Source organism: Muntiacus reevesi, chromosome 17, assembly GCF_963930625.1.
Source record: "Muntiacus reevesi chromosome 17, mMunRee1.1, whole genome shotgun sequence".
Taxonomy (NCBI): domain Eukaryota; kingdom Metazoa; phylum Chordata; class Mammalia; order Artiodactyla; family Cervidae; genus Muntiacus; species Muntiacus reevesi.
In genome coordinates this window covers 30239235-30259025 of record NC_089265.1, presented here as the reverse complement: position 1 = coordinate 30259025, position 19791 = coordinate 30239235, and the positions used below count along the sequence as shown (strand labels likewise).

General features: G+C 37.8%; 1 long non-coding RNA gene across 1 annotated transcript in view; it reads right to left on the bottom strand.

Moving 5' to 3' along the window:
• Positions 1 to 219: 219 nt before the first annotated feature.
• LOC136148572 (uncharacterized) overlaps positions 220 to 19791 on the bottom strand; it is a 161811-nt gene continuing 142239 nt past the window's right edge. Inside the window, exon 3 of the long non-coding RNA XR_010659520.1 lies at positions 220 to 326. This is a non-coding gene — a long non-coding RNA (uncharacterized lncRNA). The remainder of the gene's footprint in view (positions 327 to 19791) is intronic.

The following is a 19791-nucleotide window of genomic DNA, read 5'->3' as shown; positions in this document are numbered from 1 at the left end:
AAGCCAGCTTTCTTGTCTCCCCGCAAAGATCAATGACTGAACAGCTACCTATGAATAAAAACTCCAGGCAACCTCTAAAATTCACTTAGGAAGTTTTAGCACATAAGAGAAAGAAGGCAACAGCATTTTACCCACATCCTCCCATCCCCTAAGCCATCACCCTTCACGGCCATTAAGGAACTTTCCAGCTTGAAAGATTTTTCTCTTACCAGAAAAGAAGTGGGTGAGTGATCAGTCTCTCCAGCTTTGAATGCAGGGCGCAATATGAAGATTCAGCTTCAGTTTCACTCGATTTAGACCAGCAAAGCTGAGACATACTAAGCCAGCTATGAACAAGGAAGAAAATCAGAGTCTGTTAGCAGACATGCATGGGAGTTATTATAGTTCATGAAGACTTTCTCTGAAGACAAACTCAGCAGATTTGCCTCTGAGGTAGTCACTTGCCAGCATGATCTCATGGTCCCACTGCAAAACTCACCACTCTGTGCCCCAGAGTTATCTGTATTTGCTGGAATGAGCTACCTGAGTACCTGCATAGTCCCTCGCCACCACATTGCTGCCAGAACCCAGAACCCACACTGGCAGCCATACAAGTTTCCTACAGCTGTGCAAGTATAAGATGCCAGCTAAGTTCCTTCCAATACCTCTACCTATTCTAAGCGAGAAGCCACTTTTGTAGCAAGTTCAGGCTTCTGCAGGTGTGCGAGTACAAGATTCCAGCCAAGAGCTCTACCTTCTGACTGATCCCTATATCAACAGGTCTGTGCTTGAGACTAGCCCCTGCAGCTATGCATCCACATGCACACAGACTGATACCTGTCTTGGGCTCTACAGGAGTGTACGCACACACACAGGGGAATGGGTGTAGCCACAGAAGAGCACCCTAACTCTGAGCCCAGAGTTGGCACCAGACCTCCATCTCTGTATGTCTAAAACTAGCCCCTGCTGCCACATACGCACTTGCAGCCGGCCCCCACAGCTGAGTATGTGCACACCACTTGCTTCAGCTACTATCACTGCCTGACTTGGTCCAATGTTACTGGATCTAGAGATGACACCTAGAATCAAAACAGCTCTTACAACTGTTGTGGATCATCTGCAGTTCTATGTGACAAGAAACACAGTTGTTGATACTGTGAACCACAGTGGCCAGAGCTGAAAAAACATCGTGTTTGCCCAGACCCATTGCGGTCATATATTCCTGCACATGACATTCTGCATCACTAGACCCAGGGTCACAGCATCATCTAGCATGCTGTGATCCATAGGGAAAAGTTTTTCTTACTAAAGTCAATCCATAAAGCTTGGAAAAGGTGAATGCTTCTTCAAATGCATAGATGCCTTTGCAAATCTACAAGGACCCAAAAGATTCAGGGAAATAAGTCTCCACCAAAGTAATACAGTAATCATCCAGGAATTGGCTACAAAGAAAAGAACATCCTGAAATTGCCTGATAAAGAATTCAAAATAACTGCTATACAGGTAATTAGAGAGTGATCAGAGAATACATATAAACAATAATAGAAAAACAATACAAGAACACATTGAAAAGTTCAGCAAACAGGTAAAAAACAAAAAAGAACCAAACAGAAATTTTGGAGCTAAAGATACAATGTGTGAATTGAAAAATTCAACAGAAAGTTTCAATAGTGAACTTGAACAAGCACAAGGAAGAATTGGCAAGACTCAAGACAGATCAACTGAAATTATCTAATCAGAGGAGTGAATAATAATGATAATAACAATCTGCAATGAAGAAAGTCTATGTACTACTTGAATACTATAAAAAAAAAAAAAAAACCTATATATGCATCACCGGAGTCCCAGAAAGAAAAGAGAATAGAAAGCAGTAGAAAGCCTATTTAAAGAAAAAATGGCTGAGAACTTTTCAAATCTGGTGAGCGATCTAGATATACAAGCTCATGAAGCTAATAGGTAATCTCAAAATTTCAATCCAAAACAATTTGCATCAAAACTTATAATAAAACTGTCTAAAACAAAAGAATTTTAAAAGCAGCAAAATAAAACATAAATAAATAACAACAACAACAACAACAAAAACCCTCTTATAAAAGGTAACCGCTCTTAAAAATACCAGCAGATTGCTCAGCAGAGCCCTTGAAGGACAGGAGAATATGGGGTAATATAATCACAGTGCTAAAACAAAGAAAATACCATCCAAGAATATCTTACCTAGAAAAACTGTCTTTCAGAAATGAAGGCAAAATAAAGAATTCCTTTAGTAAAAAAAAAAAAAAGAAGAAGAAGAAGAAGAAGGCTGAAGGTGTTCAATGTCACTAAACCTGCCTCACAAGGAATCCTGAGAGGAATTCTTCAAGTTGAATCAAAAGTGCACTAATTAATTAATTGCAGATATATGAAAATATACAATACACTGATAGTACACTTGGATTGGGATCTTCCCAATCCAAGGATCAAACCCATGTCTCTTGTGTCTCCTGCTTCAGCAGGTGGATTCTTTACCATATGGTCAAATACTCCAATACTATAAAATGGTGGTTTGATAACTAATTAAGCTTGCTAAAAGAACGAAAGTGTAATAAGTGGGTATAGTTTCTACAATTTTTTAATGAATATACAATATAAAAAGAGGTATGGAGACATGAAAAATGTCAAAGGAGGAACAGAAGAATAGAGGCTTTGAGTGTAACTGAAGTTCAACTGTTACACTAAGAAATATAATGAGAAATATAATGAGTTATACTGAGAAATATAATGAGGCTTCAATGAGGCTTCAATGTTTTATTGAAGCCTCATGAGAACCACAAGGCAAAAATCAACCATAGATAACCCAAAGATAAGAAGAAAAGAATCAAAGCAAACCATAATGGAAAGTCATCAATTTATAAAGGAAGAAAAAGAAATGGATCTGCAAAACAACTAGAAACCAATAAGATGGCATTAGTAGATGTGTCTGTTTTTAGTAGAAACAAGAAAGACAACAAATAAAAAATCTCATGCCAAAAAGAACTAGAAGGAAAAAAAGAACTCACAGAAGGAAAGATGCAACAAAGATCTGAGTACAAATACATGAAATAGAGACCATAGAAGCAATAGAAAATATCAACACAATTAAAAAACTGTATTTTTAAAGAGAAAATTGACAAAACTTTAACTAAACTAACTCAGAAAAAATAAAATCAGAAATGAAAAAGGACACACCACAACAGATAAGACAGAAATACAAAGGATCATGAGAAACTATTATAAATATACACCCACAAACTTGATAACCAAGAAGAAATCAATGTATTACTAGAAACATTTAAACCTATGAAGATTAAATCATGAAGAAATAGAAAACATGACAAATTATGTAAGAGGGGATAAATCAGTAATGAAAAAACTCCCCAACAGAGGAAAGAAAACTAGGTGATTGCCCTGGTGAACGTTATCAAATATTTAAAGAAAAAAATGCTAATTCCTTTGAAAACCTTAAAAAAAACTGAAGAGTAAGCACCAACTCCAAGGTCATTTTATGAGACATGTGTGTGTACTCAGTCGCTCAGTCATACCCAATTCTTTGCGACCCCATGGGCTGTAGCTTGTTAGGCTCCTCTGCCCATTGGATTTTCCAAGCGAGAATATTGGAGTGGGTTGCCATTTCCTCCTTTAGGGGATCTTCCCAATCCAAGGATCAAACCCATGTCTCTTGTGTCTTCTGCTTCAGCAGGTGGATTCTTTACCACTGTACCATGTGGGAAGTCCAAGGCCTATATTACCCTGATATTAAAGACTGATAAGGACACTACAAGAAAATTACTGACCAATATGCCTGACGAAAATCAATGTAAAACTTCTTAACAAAGTATTATCTAATTGATTTCAACAGCACATTAAAGGATCATTTAACATAATACAGTGGGATGTAACCCTGAGGTTCAAGACTGGTTTAGCATCCACAAATCGATAAATGGTATACACCACATGTATAGAATAATAGATAAAAATAATATGATCATCTTAATAGATGTAGACAAATCATTTGACAAAATATTACATCTTTTCATGAAAAAAAATTCCAAAGGAATTGAAAGCAGGATCTCAGAGATATTCACACCCCCATATTCTCTGCATCATTATTTACAATAGCCAAGATAGAAAACAACATGTCTGTCAATGAATGAATGAATAAAGAAGATATGGTATATGTATACAATAGAATATTGTCGAGCCCTAAGAAAAGGAAATCCTTCTATTTATGACAACCTGAATGACTAAGTGAAAAGAATCAGAGAAAGACAAATACTATATATATATATATATATATATATATATATAGAGAGAGAGAGAGAGAGAGAGAGAGAGAAAGAGAGAGAGAGATCTCCAAAAAAGCCAGACTCAGAGAAACAGAAAGCAGAGCGGTGGTTCCCAGGACTAAGTGTGAGGGAAAATGGGAAGATATGGTTCAAAGGGTATAAACTTTCACTTATAAGATTGTTTTGAGATGTATGTACAGCTAATAACACTGTAGTACATAATTGGAAAAAAAGTGTCTCAGAGGATATCTATTCTCAAGACTTAAGTCTAGGCTTTGCATACTTATGCTGTTTACAGACATGGAGATTTAATGCATTACTATGGGCAATTTTTCTAAGGGCAGCATCTTAGTCCATTTAGCAAGAAGTCCACGAAAGTAAAAGTACAACCATTAGAAGTTGCATAATTGAATCAAAAGTGTGACCATGCGGTTGCAAATCATAACTGAATCCAAATTGCTATATGGACTTACTAGCAAGTCCATATACCAAGAATACTGGGGTTCCCTGATGGCTCAGATGGTAAAGAATCCACCTGCAATGTGTGAGGTCTGGGTTTGATCCCTGGGTTGGGAAGATCCCCTCGAGGAGGGCAAGGCAACATATTCCAGTATTCTTGCCTGGAGAATTCCATGGACAGAAGAGCCTGGTGGGCTACAGTCCATGGGGTTGCAAAGAGTCAGACATGACTGAGTGACCTAAGCACAGCACACCAAGAATACCATAGACTAGGTAGCTTATAAGTAATAAAAACTGGGATCTCCCTGGTGGAACAGTGGTTAAGATTCCATGTTTCCAATGCAGAGGGTTCAGGTTTGATCCCTAGTTGGGGAACTAAGATTCCATGTGCCATGTGGCATGGCCAAAAACTAATATCAAATTAATGAATAAATAACAGAAACTTATTTTTCATAGTTCTGGAGGCTGGGAAATTCAAGATCGAGTCACCAGCAGGTTAACTTCCCATGGGGGCCTGCTATCATGGGCAGCTGTCTTCTAAGTGTGTCCATACATGGGAGTGGAGAATGAGGAAGTTCTCCAAAATCTGTTTTATAAAAGCACTAGAGTAATTTATGACAGCTTTGCCCTCCTGATCTAATGGCATCCCAAAGGTCCCACCTCCAAACATCACCACAATGGGTATTAGGATTCAACATAGGAATTCTGGGGGGACACAGTCTACTGAAAGGGAAAAACACACTGTTAAGAAAAGGCAGCCTAGAATGGGGTATGGAGAGTAAATATGTTTTTCTAAGTCTTAAGCTATGCCAATCCTTGCTATTTACAGGTGGTATTGTATCACTTTATCACATATCACTGAGGTTATATATTTAACTAATGAAATAGCTGTCTGTTTACAGAAAGAATATTCTGCATGGAGTAAGGACCTCTGGACTTCAAAAAAAAAATACTCTGTTATTTGATTTTTGATTTCTTATGCAGCTTCTCATGGTTCTACTTTTACTTTCAAGCGCCCTTTTCTCTTAGCTTAATTTCTGGCTCTTTACCTGCAAGTGCCTCCAATGCCAGGCTATTAGTTGAAACCAAAATCCATTTGCTGAGAGCTGGGCTTTGGCAAGAAACCCTAAGTTCTGCCTCTACAGTTGTAGCTGTTCACTCTGTTGCCAGGAAAATCGGGAGAAACAAAAAGTGATGCAAGATGCTTCCAAGGTTCTGTCTCTTACAATTCCTTTATGAAAACAAAATGCTCATCTGTTTGTTGTTACCGTTTTTTGTTCAGTCAGCATTGTGTTCTTATGTTTAGAGAACTCTTCTTTCTTTTGAAAATGTTATTCTTGAAAGTGTTACTTTAGCTTTGTTTCTGCTGTTTTATATCATAAGTCTGTTTTGCCATTTTTTTTCCATATTGTGTTTTTTGCTTTTTGGTATTCTGGGGATTCTAGTAGAGAAGCAAAATAGCTGTAACACTGTGTACCAAGGATAAAAAATCATCAAGGGTAATTCTTATTGTAATTGTTTCATAAGAGGTTTATGGCCCACTGTAAGCTTTTAAGATATCATGGTTATTGTAGACTTCAGTTCAAAACTGTTAGGTAAGGCTTAAAGAGATGGAAAAAAGTCTATGATTGTATAGTTCTTGATCATTACATTCCTTTAATGCAAAGTTCTTAGTTCTCTTTAGTGAAATTGGTAACTAGTACTTAAGATGCTAAAAAGTTATTCTACTACTAACTAAAATGTGTGTGAAGTCATTAGTTTCTCCACTACTGAGCTACTGCTCAGACACCAGCTAGTTTTCCCAAAACTCAACACAATCCTGGGACTATTGACCCTGAGGTAGCACTGTATCCCACTCATAAAGGGCTCCATCCAAAAAGACCACACTTCACTCCAAACTTCAACTGCAAGCTTAGGTTGTTGCTTATACTTCTAACTGACTGACTATAAATCACAAGTTGTCATGAATCCCTCCTTAGGTTCCCCTCCTTGCAGCTCACAAATGTCATAAAATCTGTTTACTCACAAATTATTGGTTTATTATGAAGGATATCAAGGCTTCCCTGGTGACTCAGATGGTAAAGAATCTGCTTCCAATGCAGAAGACCCAGGTTCAATCTTTGGGTTGGGAAGATCTCTTGAAGAAGGGAATGGCAACCCACTCCAGTATTCTGGCCTGGAGAATTTCACGGACAGAGGAGTCACAAACAGTCAGATATAACTGAGCAACTAACACACACATACACATATAAAGGATATTAAAGAACATGAATCAACAGCCAGACAGAGAGAAACACAGGCTGAGGTCCTGAACAAAAGAGCTTCTGTCTTCATGGAATGTGGGGCCCAGAAAGATGGCACATGGAACTATTCTGATCCCCCAACCTAGAAGCTCCCAGAAGCCCATACATAACTCTGGAGCAGCCAGAAGGAAGAAATGCTTATGGAAAAGCTATGGAGAAGAACAATCAGTTCCATGTTTTCTCCAGGCAAGCCAGTCTCCCTGTATCTCCATTTCACCAACACAGAAGCTCTCTAAAATCTCTGCTTTTGGATTTTCTCTGGAGGCTTCATCACAAAGGCATGATCGAGTAAATCATTGGCCTCTGGCAAATAATTCAACTGCCAGCTCCTCTTCCTTCTGTTAAGGAGGTCTTAGGATGGGACTTAAAGTTCCAACCTCTGATCACATGATTGGTTTCCTTGGCAACCAGTTCTCATCATTTAAGTGGGGTCCCAAAACCACCTCACTGACATAACAAATGGCACTGCTATTGAAAGCAGCTTTTTTGTCCCTTCCTGCAGGCCCATTTCTGTCCCCTTCTAACTTTAAAAGAACCTAGTTATAGGAATGAGATCATCAAATAATTGAAACCAACTCCTGCTTTATGTGCTCTTGAATACACACCATGTTCTGTTTAACCTGCTGGTTCTTTTCCTAGATAAAAAGAAGAGTGACAAAGTAAGCAGTTAAAAATTAAATGGCTCTCTACCCTCAACAGACCCCTAACCAATCCTGTGGGCAGATCATGCAGGCAAGGTATCATCTAAAGAAGAGTCAGTCTGCACTCAATGGAGAATGATGCATAACCCAACCTCCTGCCTTGATAAGCCTCTGAGATTCTTCATCCTGCTCCATTTTCCTTTTAAAAACTGCCATGGCTAAGCATCATCTTCAGAGTTGTACTCTGGACATGAGCCCACCTTCTTCCCAGATCACTGAGTTTTCTGATTAAAGCACCTTTACTCTCTACCTACACCATTCTGGGCTGGATGAAGCACAAGCTTGAGTCAAGATTGCCAGGAAAAATATCAATAACCACAGATATGCAGATGACACCACCCTTATGGCAGAAAGCAAAGAACAACTAAAGAGCCTTTAAATGAAAGTGAAAGAGAGTGAAAAAGTTGGCTCAAAACTCAACATTCCAAAAACTAAGATTATGGCATCTGGTCCCACACTTCATGGCAAATAGATGGGGAAACAGTGGAAACAGTGACAGACTATTTTGGGGGGCTCCAAAATCACTGCAGATGGTGACGGCAGCCATGAAATTAAAAGATGTTTGCTTCTTGGAAGAAAAGTTATGACCAACCTAGACACCATTTTGGAGAAGGCAATGGCAACCCACTCCAATGCTCTTGCCTGGAAAATCCCATGGGCAGAGGGGCCTGGTAGGCTGCAGTCCATGGGGTTGAGAAAAGTCGGACATGACTGAGCGACTTCACTTTCACTTTTCACTTTTATGAATTGGAGAAGGAAATGGGAGCCCACTCCAGTGTTCTTGCCTGGAGAATCCCAGGGACAGGGGAGCCTGGTGGGGATAAAACTACCATCTATGGGGTCACAGAGTCAGACACGACTGAAGCGACTTAGCAGCAGCAGACAGCATTTTAAAAAGCAGAGACATTACTTTGCCATCAAAGGTTCATCTAGTCAAAGCTATGGTTTTTCCAATAGTTGTGTATGGATGTGAGAGCTGGACTATAAAGAGAAAGCTGAGCACCAAAGAATTGATGCTTTTGAACTATGTATTGGAAAAGTCTCTTGAGAGTCCCTTGGACTGCAAGGAGATCCAACCAGTCCATCTTAAAGGAAATCAGTTCTGAATATTCATTGGAAGGACTGATGCTGAAGCTGAAACTCCAATCCTTTGGCCTGATGTGAAGAGCTTACTCATTGGAAAAGACCCTGATGCTGGGAAAGATTAAGCGCAGGAGGAGAAGGGGACAACAGAGGATGAGATGGTTGGATGGCATCACCAACTCAATTGACATGAGTTTGAGTAAACGCCAGGAGTTGGTGATGGACAGGGAGGCCTGGCGTGCTGTAGTCCATGGGGTCAAACAGGGTCGGACATAAATGAGCAACTGAATGGAACTAACACCTGTCTCTTGAATCATTAGCTTATGAGCTGAGAACGTGGAACCTGGGTTCAGTTACATTACCACTCTCTAACTTAGGAAATCTTAGGTGTTTCAAGAGCTGTGAGCCAGGGACTGTGAATGAAGACCAAATGCACATGAGAAGTACATATCTGGTCATCTGAATAGCAAACACTTATTCCATATATAACACAGATGCCAAATGATTGTTATTGCTTTGTTTTATCTAGATAAAAAATACAGGGGAGACAACATGAGTTTGGGAATTAGGTGGACCTGAATTCGCACCTATAGCTACAATATACGTTACTTTGAGGGAACTTGGGAACCATTACTTAATTTCACGTGTTCTCATTTGTAAAACAGAGTTAATATTCTGTATCCTCTAATCTTGAAGATTAATGACAACATAGCACTGCTTAGGATAGTATATACCATATAGTGCTCAGTAAAATCAATTGTCATCTTGCAATAAATAATCATTCATACTTACATTTCATTGCAAGGTCTTGTGTGTTTCTCAAAGCCTTCAAATATTGCTTTAATATGCAAGGACATAGAACTCTGCATTAACATGAGAATCAATGAGGAATACAGTTTTCATTGAGAGAGGAGTGTCGTGGGTTTTTCTTTTAACAGAGGTTCAGGGTAATCATCTCTTAGCCAGAAAGGACTCTATTGGTTTCTCTTCTTTGAGTTTCGAGAAGACAGGTCTATAGTACAGAAATACGTGCACCACAGGGTTGGTTTGGCAGGCGAGACATTTGCTATTTTTGAAGCATATATGTTGCTTTCTGTTTCTAACACACCAGAGGTTCTTCTCAATGCCAAAATTTCTCCTTTGTCAAGCTCCATAGGAAACTGATGTAGTCCATGCTCAAAAGACATTCAATAAAAAGCTATGAAGCTGCCATTGACTTCACATCTCCACTGGAGGAAAAAAAAAGTTCCAGAATGTCAGGCCAGTCTTAAAAAGTTATGCTTATGCTATTACAAAGGGCTGAGAATTCAGCTTTTAAAATATCCCTCTGGGTATGGTAGCTCTGTGAGAGAATGAAAAATGCCATTGAAGAAAGGTTAGTAGTTTTTTCTTAGTTTTCTAATCCCTTTATACTTTTCCTGAAGCATAATATCACGCTGTTGTGAGATCTTCTGGCAGGGTGTGAATTTCATTTAATGGTTTCCCATCAACCATCCCAATTGCAAGGAAAAAACAGTAAAAGGGCTTCTGTTTTAAAACAAACAAACAGAAAAAATACAACTAGAAACACACTCGTTTTTGCTACTCCACTTATAATAGCCTGGAAAGCAACATCAACTCTGGAAGTCATTAGAGCTTTATTGTGAGAAATTTTAGTACTCATAAGTCAGATCTTATGAAAGCAGTATGTAAAAGTTGATGAACTGTTTACCGTGGCCATATTCCTCCAAATAACAGTACTCTGTGGATGTATTAATACTTTGCAATAGTTTACAAGAAGAGCTGCTACAATCAAAATATCTCCAAAATGTTGAGTTTTAAATGATATAGAAATTTATTTCTCTCTCCTGAAAGAGCATACGGTTAGTAGGCTACAGTGGCCGAGGGGCTTGGAAGCATGCATGCAAGCAGGGACCCTCAACACTTCTCATTTTTCCTCTGCCTTTTGCCCAGGGTGTTGGATGTGTCTGTAGGGTTGAAGCTGAAAGCCTGCAGGATTGGTTCCTGCAACACAGGGTAAGGAAAAGTAATGAGAGACCAAACGTGTATATATACATAAAGGTTATCTTTTTGGGGTACAAAACTAGCCAATCCAAAATGTCTCTTTGGCATGTAGATTATTTCATATTGATAACAAACAAAACACAAAAGACCTAGAAAATCTAACCTTCCCCTAACTTTCTAAAAGACTGTAAATGGAGAACCTATTGTAAGAAAGGAGTTACCACCATAGGTAACTATAGTAGGACCCTGGTGTGTAGAAAGACAGGAACGTAGAAAAGTCTGTTAAAAATCTCTCTCTGGGTCCCACTAACTTTGCAGGGCCCAGCAAAGATTTGTTTATCAAACATTCACTTTTCCATATTCATGTGAAGTAACTTCCTCCCCTCTGAAGTCCCAAACCAGTTCTCCAACATCTTATTTGTCTTTAGCTGAAGATGATGTTTAATGTGATGAGGAGGTTCAGTCATTTTGAAAAGTTATTCAGATTTCCTGGCTCTCTCCCATATATAGCTGTTATTAAATTTTCATTTGATTTTTATCTTGTTAATCTATCTCATATCAATTTAGTTTTAGACCAGCCAGAATAACCAGAGGGTAGGGGAAATATCCTCCTCCCTGACACCTTTATCGCTCTCTCCCACATCCCACTAGCTCTAACTCATTCACTTTTCCCCAGCAAGATGCAAAGAGTCTGAACAGTTAAGGCTCTGGTGAACAGCCACATTCTCAGCTAAACGTTGATCAGAGAATGAGGAGGGAGTGTCGTATGACTAAAATGAAAAACATGAAAATGGAAATGGGGAGATTTAAACATCTTCCCTGTGATGTGGTCAGAGAATTTCTTCTAGGAAATATAAATGCTCTCTTAGGAATATTTAGTTGCAAAGTATCAAGTTATAATACTATGGAATGTTGAAAAAGGCAAACTTTTGGATTAGTGGGCTGACAGATAACATGGACTTGATATGCTTTTTATCACATCTCCTCTTACACACACGCACATACACAAGCAGGTTTGTGCTAATGTAATTAGAGAAAAATAAAGAACATATGTACAATTTCATTCAGAATTTAAACAAACGGTGCTGTTGAAGCAGATGAATTAAAAGTATATCCTCCAACCATATATCACATCCAACTACTGAACAGACATCCAAAAATAAAACAGGAAAAGATTCTGATACCCTTAATATACAACATTCAACTGTAATCTTCAACAACAACAGTTGTCAAAAAGAAAACATGAAAAGACTAGGACAACATGTGTGACTTTGCCAAGCTGTGAGAACTAGATGCTAAAATAAAGAGGGGAAAAATAGGTGGCTTTCCTTCAAGTGCAAGAAAATTATAATTTTATCTCATCAGAGCTATGAGTTCTGTCCTCAGCCTTTGTGAACAGCTCTATCTCACTGACACTGGGAGACTGCCAACATACATGACTGCAAGAAGGAGGCATAAGCAGCGATTCTTTATTCCCTGGAATGTTTACACATCTTAGGGAAAGCACTGTGAGAAGTGCTGAAACTAAGCTTAACATGTTGAGCGTAGAGGGGCTCATGAACTATAGTGTTGAAATGACAATTTCAAACTTCATCCTACTCCCTAGTTTAATTAAAAAATATAAAGAGAGAGGAGAAAAGGATATTTCAGACCAGTAAAATACATCAAATTACTCTGAACAAAATTTACTTATTGACCTGCAAGAAAGAACTTTTTATTTCTATTTTTTTTAATTGAAGGATAATTATTTTACAGTGTTGTGGTGGTCTCTGCTGTATAGCAACACAGAGCAGTCATAATTATATATACAAATATATATATACAATTATATATACAAACATATATATATACAATTATATATACAAATATATATATATACACAAATATATATACAAATTATATATACAAATATATATAGCCTCCCTCTCCCTCCATTCCACTCCTCTAGGTTATCACAGAGTGCCAGGCTGAACTCCCTGTGTTATACATAAGCTTCCCACTAGTTATCTGTTTTACACATGATAGTGTATATACGTCAAAGTTACCTTCTCAATTTGTCTTAGCCTCTCTTTCCCCCACTGTAGCCACAAGTCCATTCTCTACATCTGCATCTCCATTTCTTCTCTGTAAATAGGTTCAGTACTTTAGAACACTAGGATACTGATAACTATAGCACAGATAATATTTCCTAAATTCCATATGTGCATGGATACATTTGTTTTTCTCTTTCTGGCTGACTTCACTCTGTAAAACAAGCTCTGGGTTCATCCACCTCACTACAACTGACTCAAATTCATTAGTTTTTATGTCTGAGCAATATTCCATTTTATATATATGTACCATAGCTTCTTTACCCATTTACCTGTCAATGAACATCTAGGTTGCTTCCATGTCCTAGCTATTTTAAATAGTACTGCACTGGGGCACATGTGTCTTTTAGAATTGTGGTTTTCTCAGGGTATATGCCCACTAATAGGACTGCTGGGTCATATGGTAGCTTTTTACCTAGTTTGTTAAGGGATCTCCACACTGTTCTCCATAGTGGCTGCACCAACAATGCAGCTTTATACATCAATGTAACCATCTTATTGAAATGTGGAAGGAGGAAGTTGCTCACACATGGATGGTAATGACTACGCACAGGTATACATTCTCACTGCACTGATATTTTGAACTCAAAAATGAAAAGAGAAACATCAACAGGCCTATGAACAGAAACTACTGAAAAGGGGAAAATGCTTTGATAAGTTTGAGGCTGTTCGTATCTCTGAGAAAATTCTCTATAAATATGATTAGGGAACTATAAAGAAAGAACACCATGAAATAAAAACAGAGATGCAATGAGAGCTGGTTATTGGAAGAAAAGGGGCGTGAAGGGAGAAAAGAAGTGGGAGAAGAAAAACTTAAAATATAGAATAGGCATTAAAATCTTCTCTGGAAGCAACAAAGCCTGAGGTAAAAAAAGATCTTTATTTTGGAGAACACATTCAGTAATTTTATTTGTAATGCATAGGAAAGTTTAACATGAGAAGACAATGATAAATGAATGATTAAGAAAGTAATATGCATTCTATTTAAGAAGATTATAGAAATTCTAGAAATTACAAACTTCAAAGAAATCATAAATAATAGAAATATAACCAGCAATCACAACTAATAACTAACTTGTATGAATAATTAATGCTTTACATCTACCATCAGCTCATTTAACCTGCAGGAAACCTCTATTCAAGACAATCTTATTTCTACACAATATAGTTTTACATCCATTTAACAACTGATGAGAGAGGTTTGCAGAGAATTTTAAATAACCAGCCTTTGAGTTAATAAGGAGCAGATGTTGCAAAGCCAACCTTTCCACTTCTAGAGGTGATGTACTTTACATCAGCTTCCATGGAACTGAAGAAAACTCTGGTTCTAAAATTTGAAAGTGTTTGGTATTTTACAGGCTAAAAAAATTACAAAAGCACTTCCTTCTCTAGATATATCCTGAGGAAGAAAAAATGTTTGCATTTGAACAAGTTAAAAACAAATCCTGAAGGCATCTATTAAGAAAAAAGATACTTTAGCTTAAAAATAACACTTAAAAGTTAAAAAAATTCAACGACTTCTTTCAGAATTCTATTTTCTGAAAATGGAGCACCATGGAGATGACACTGGAATTTTGATGGAGAAAGTTTAGGATCTAATTGTCTTTTACATGTAAAACCCTCAGGAAAAAATTGCTCAGTTTCCCCACACACTCTAGAAATACTCTTGCTTTTGTAAGAAAAATTATTTAAAGATCTAATCTAACCAAAAAAAAAAAAAAAAAGTCAGTTAAAGTATCTGAGTGGAAAAGCTATAGTGACAGAGGAGGCTTAAAACAATGCAATGAGCACATGAATTAAGGAGCATTATCTCTCCAGTTTAAAAGTCCCATATGCAACAATAAGAATCCTCAAGTAAGACCCAGTACAGACAAAAACAGTCAATGCCATGTAGTGAACCAGCTCTGGTTTGTAAGGCCTATCTTTGGTTCTCCCAGATTAGTATTTTCATAGTTTTCTCTTGTTCTACTGTGTTAGTTCAGCCACAGGTTCAGAGTAAAAGTCCAATAAATATATGTTTCACAGATTAACAGTAATGTGTTACACTTCCATATTTGAGTACAAGGCTTTCAAATAACAATGTGAATTCCCCTCTTCCTTTGAATGTTGTAAGGAAAACTCTGGAATACTCCCATGTATGTATGCATCATTGACTAACAACGGTTTCGAATTATCAGGATGCCTTGATTCACACAGAGTCTTTTCAAGGCTGTTGGTTGGTACATATCAGGGTCTCATAAAATCACTGGGTGAAATCTCTGAAAATGACCCTCCTTGAAACAATCATGTTTTATTTGGAAGTTTCAGGAGTTATAGGTATTCTCCAATAGTCTTTCCTGGTCATGTTCACACACTTGCCAGGAGATGAATGCTGTTGTTTTGAGAGGGGTGGTAGTTGGCGGAAAGAATGAAATGAATGAGGACTGAGCAATATATATATACACACATATAATCAGTTGCCTCTCCAGGCAGAGTGCAGAGCCTAGCATACCTCTGAGACCTTAATCTGGTGTGTACATGCTAAGTTGCTTCACTAGTGTCTGGCTCTTTGCAACCTCATGGACTGTAGCCTTCCAGGCTCCTGTGTCCATGGGATTCTCCAGGCAGGAATACTGGAGTGGGTTGCCATTTCCTTCTCCAGGGGATCTTCCTGACCCAGGGAACAAACACCCATCTCTTGTGTCTCCTGCATTGGCAGGCGGGTTCTTGACCACTAGCGCTACCTGGGAAGAACCTAAATGTATATACAATGTAAGGAAAAACGTGTGCATGTAGACTGTGCTCCTTGGTATCAAGCATGAGTACTATACTGGCCCTATGTCACTGACAGGCACCATAAGAACACTGAAATTTCCTAAGATTCTCTAGCTATTCTCTATTTATATATAATCTATTTCTAAGATTCTCTAGATCTCTGTTCTTCCATCCTTTACTAGAATGCAGAAGACAACCGTGACTATTAATGTAGTTGTAAATGGTTTGACATTGGATATGGGTGACATGGGTGAGTGACATGGATGGACATGGGTTTGGGTGGACTCCGGGAGTCGGTGATGGACAGGGAGGCCTGATGTGCTGCGGTTCATGAGGTCGCAAAGAGTCAGACACGACTGAGCGACTGAACTGAACTCCTCATTATTTTCTCTTGGCTCCATTAAATGCCCACACTTCCCAACTGTTCACCCTAATAACTATTATTGACTTTCCCTCCTGTGATGAAAGGTAAATCACCTTAGTGCCCATCTAAACACTTTAAGTCTTGGTCTCATTCAGATTCGCATATTATTAAAGATATTCCAGAATCCTGCAAGAATAGGAAAAAATTTAGTAATCCATTTAGATTAGTCTTCAGGACAGATTTTTCTGGGCTCCCAGCTTTATATCTATTTGTACCGCTGCTGGTGGGCCTGGAAGAAGGGTCACCAAGAAAATGAGAATACCTCTGAAGCTCACATACAGGATAAAATCATAAAAATTAAACAGTAATGTATTGAACAGAGATTCAAGATTTCAGACAATAAAGAGAGAAATCTGACTCCAGTTTGAGGTATAGATTAGTTTGAAAGAACTATTGTGTTTCTGCTCATCATAACTGAATCACTTCCAACACTGGCACTAGTTTTGTTAAGAGCTAACAAAAAATAAATAAATAAATTAGAGATTTTTTTTTTTTAAAGTAAATTAGTATAATAGTCCTATCCCTGAAACACACATATTAACTCAATACCATGAGTACTTCATTGTTGAAAAAACTAATTCAACAGGATGTAAACTCATGGCTTCACAACTTAAACAATGAGAAGGAAACAAGCCAGGGAAGTCTGCTCCCTACAAAAACTCTATAGATGGAAAGTGAAAGTGTTAGTTTGCTCAGTTGTGTCTGACTCTATATGACCCACGGACTGTAGCCCACCAGGCTCCTCTGACCATAGGATTCTCCAGGTAAGGATACTGGAGTGGGTAGCCATTGCCTCCTCCAGGGGATCTTCCCAACCCAGGAATCAAACCCAAGTCTCCTGCATTACAAGCAGATTCTTTACCATCTGAGCTACTAGGGAAGCACTATAGGTAGGGACAATTGCAAATGTTACTTAAAAAAAAAAAAAAAGTCATATGTCTTGGCCTCAGAGTATATAACGGAACAAGAATCCAAAAATCTACTTCCCCAGTGATTTTTCTTTGAGTTACTAGATCTCTTGTTTACAGAAATAAATATCAATGGGCAAGGGACAATAATCATCCCCATAAATGTATACACCTCTGTCTTTTCAGTGGACACAAGAGAAACACATTTCTCTCACTCTCATACCACCCTCCCTTGGAGCAAGTAAACCATACCTGTGATAGGACTTGACAGTCCAATCTACCTTGCGACTGGACTTTAAATATCCTTTTATCTCACTAGGACCTCTCACTATTCTGCAGAGCCTTCTGTTTAACTCCACTACTTTTAACATTTTGGAAAAAATATGTACATCCCAATTAGATTCTCTGTATACTTCACTTTCACAATGTTTCTAACTCCACACACAAAAACTTTGCCTTTTAATGTATCGCACTATTAGACAATTCTTGCCCCTGATAAAGCTCCTTCCTCACCCACAGCCTTTAATGGACATAAATGAAGTCAATGGCAGCTGCAGGAGTATCTATCAAAAAACAAACCTGAATCACTAATCTATTGGCGGGGGGCGGGGGACGGGCAGTTATATCCAAGGAATTAGCAACTATTCCCCAAATCTAAAGGAAACTCTTTGATGGCAAATGAACTAAGATAACCAATTAGTAAGAAAGCCATTCTTCATTCACCAACATATATCCCTTTATTCTTTTAGTCAAAATTTAAGGAATTGAAGATGCAATAGTTATAGCACTTAAGGCTCACAAACATAATTGAAAATAGGCTGGATTTTTAAAAAATTTCTATCCAGATTATCTTTGTAGATTTGGCCTATACATCTTCCTGAACTCTCTTTGCTCTCTCATTTAAAATATCGTCTATAGTCTACTTAATATTATACATCATGGTACAGAAATTCTTGAAGGTCTCTTTCACAAATGTCACTGGAGATGCTTTAGCTAAATGTTTTAGCTGTCATTTTGAGCCATTAATTTCAATTTGCTTTACCTGTAGGAACAGTTCATAGGGTTGCTGGGTCAGACATGACTGAAGTGACAGTATACACACACACAACTGTAAAATACAGCATCCTCTAAAAATATAAAGAGGAGGCATGAACAGAGTCAGCTTTTTCATATGAATCAGTGAATTTAAAATTTAAGCTATGAACTATTGTGTCTATAATTGTACATATGTGTATATATGTTATGAAAGCATAATACTATCTTACTGACAATGATGTGATCAAATCAGATTATAAAATCTTTTGAAGATCCACTCTGATTTGTTTAGAAATAAATAAACACTTATATAAATTGAGCATTCTTAAAATTTTCAGAAATTAAAGAAATCAAATTAATATTTCCAACATGCACAAAAGTATATTTTTATAATAGCTTTTTATTATTTATATTATATAGAATGATCATATTTTATTGCCTACTTTATTAAATATTACTATACTATTACTAAAATACTAATTTATATAAATTACTATTTATTACATAGAACAGTTTCATATTCTTTTAGTACATGTTTGTATTAAATATTATCTTATTTATTACTATTCAGAGAAGGCAATGGCACCCCATTCCAGTACTCTTGCCTGAAAAATCCCATAGAAATCACCAAAACATTCTAAGAGCTCAAGTTCACATAATTTTAGGTATGACTTTGGCAAACAAGACTTATTTAACTTTTTTTTCCATAAGAATATCTTCTCAATTATCAGTGTTAAGTACAAAATAAACATAAATTTTTATTCTACTTTAGCATATTCTCTCAAGAAAAGCAGGTACATTTGTAGATGTTTACTAATAAAATGGGCTAGGATTACATATACTCCAATACTTTGGCCACCTCATGCGAAGAGTTGACTCATTGGAAAAGACCCTGATGCTGGGAGGGATTGGGGGCAGGAGGAGAAGGGGACAACAGAGGATGAGATGGCTGGATGGCATCACTGACTCAATGGGCATGAGTTTGAGTAAACTCCGGGAGTTGTTGATGGACAGGGAGGCCTGGCGTGCTGCGATTCATGGGCTCCCAAAGAGTCGGACACAACTGAGCGATGGAACTGAACTGAACACATACTAGATTTTTACAATGATAAAAAAAATAAAAATTTGTGTTTAATCAAATTGAATCATTACTCTCAAAAATGTTAATTTAACAGAAACCATGTTTTAGAGTAGGGGCTTCCCTGGTGGCTCAGATGGTAAAAATCTACCTGCAAAGCAGGCAACTTGGGTTTGATCTCTGGGTTGGGAAGATCTCCTGAAGAAGGAAATGGCAACCCACTCCAGTATTCTTGCCTGGAGAATTCCACAGACAGAGGAGTCTGGTCGGCTACATCCATGGGATACAGAGTCAGACACGACTGAATGACTAAGACTTATGTTTTATAGTATGACATCTGGAAGACATTTTTCAAGATCACTGGGTAACTTAAAGCCTTAGACTTATGCTATATTAAATTAATTAATTAAACCTGAAAGTCACTCAGTTATGCTCAAATCTTGGTGAACCCATGGACTATACAGTACATGGAATTCTCCAGGCCCAAATACTGGAGTGGGTAGCTATTCCCTTCTCCATAAGATCTTCCCAACCCAGGTATGGGATCCAGGTCTCCCACATTTCAGGTGGATTCTTTACCAGCTGAGGCAGAAGATAAGTCCAAGAATACTGGAGTGGGTAGCCTATCCCTTTTCCAGTGGATCTTCCCAACCCAGAAATCAAACTAGGTCT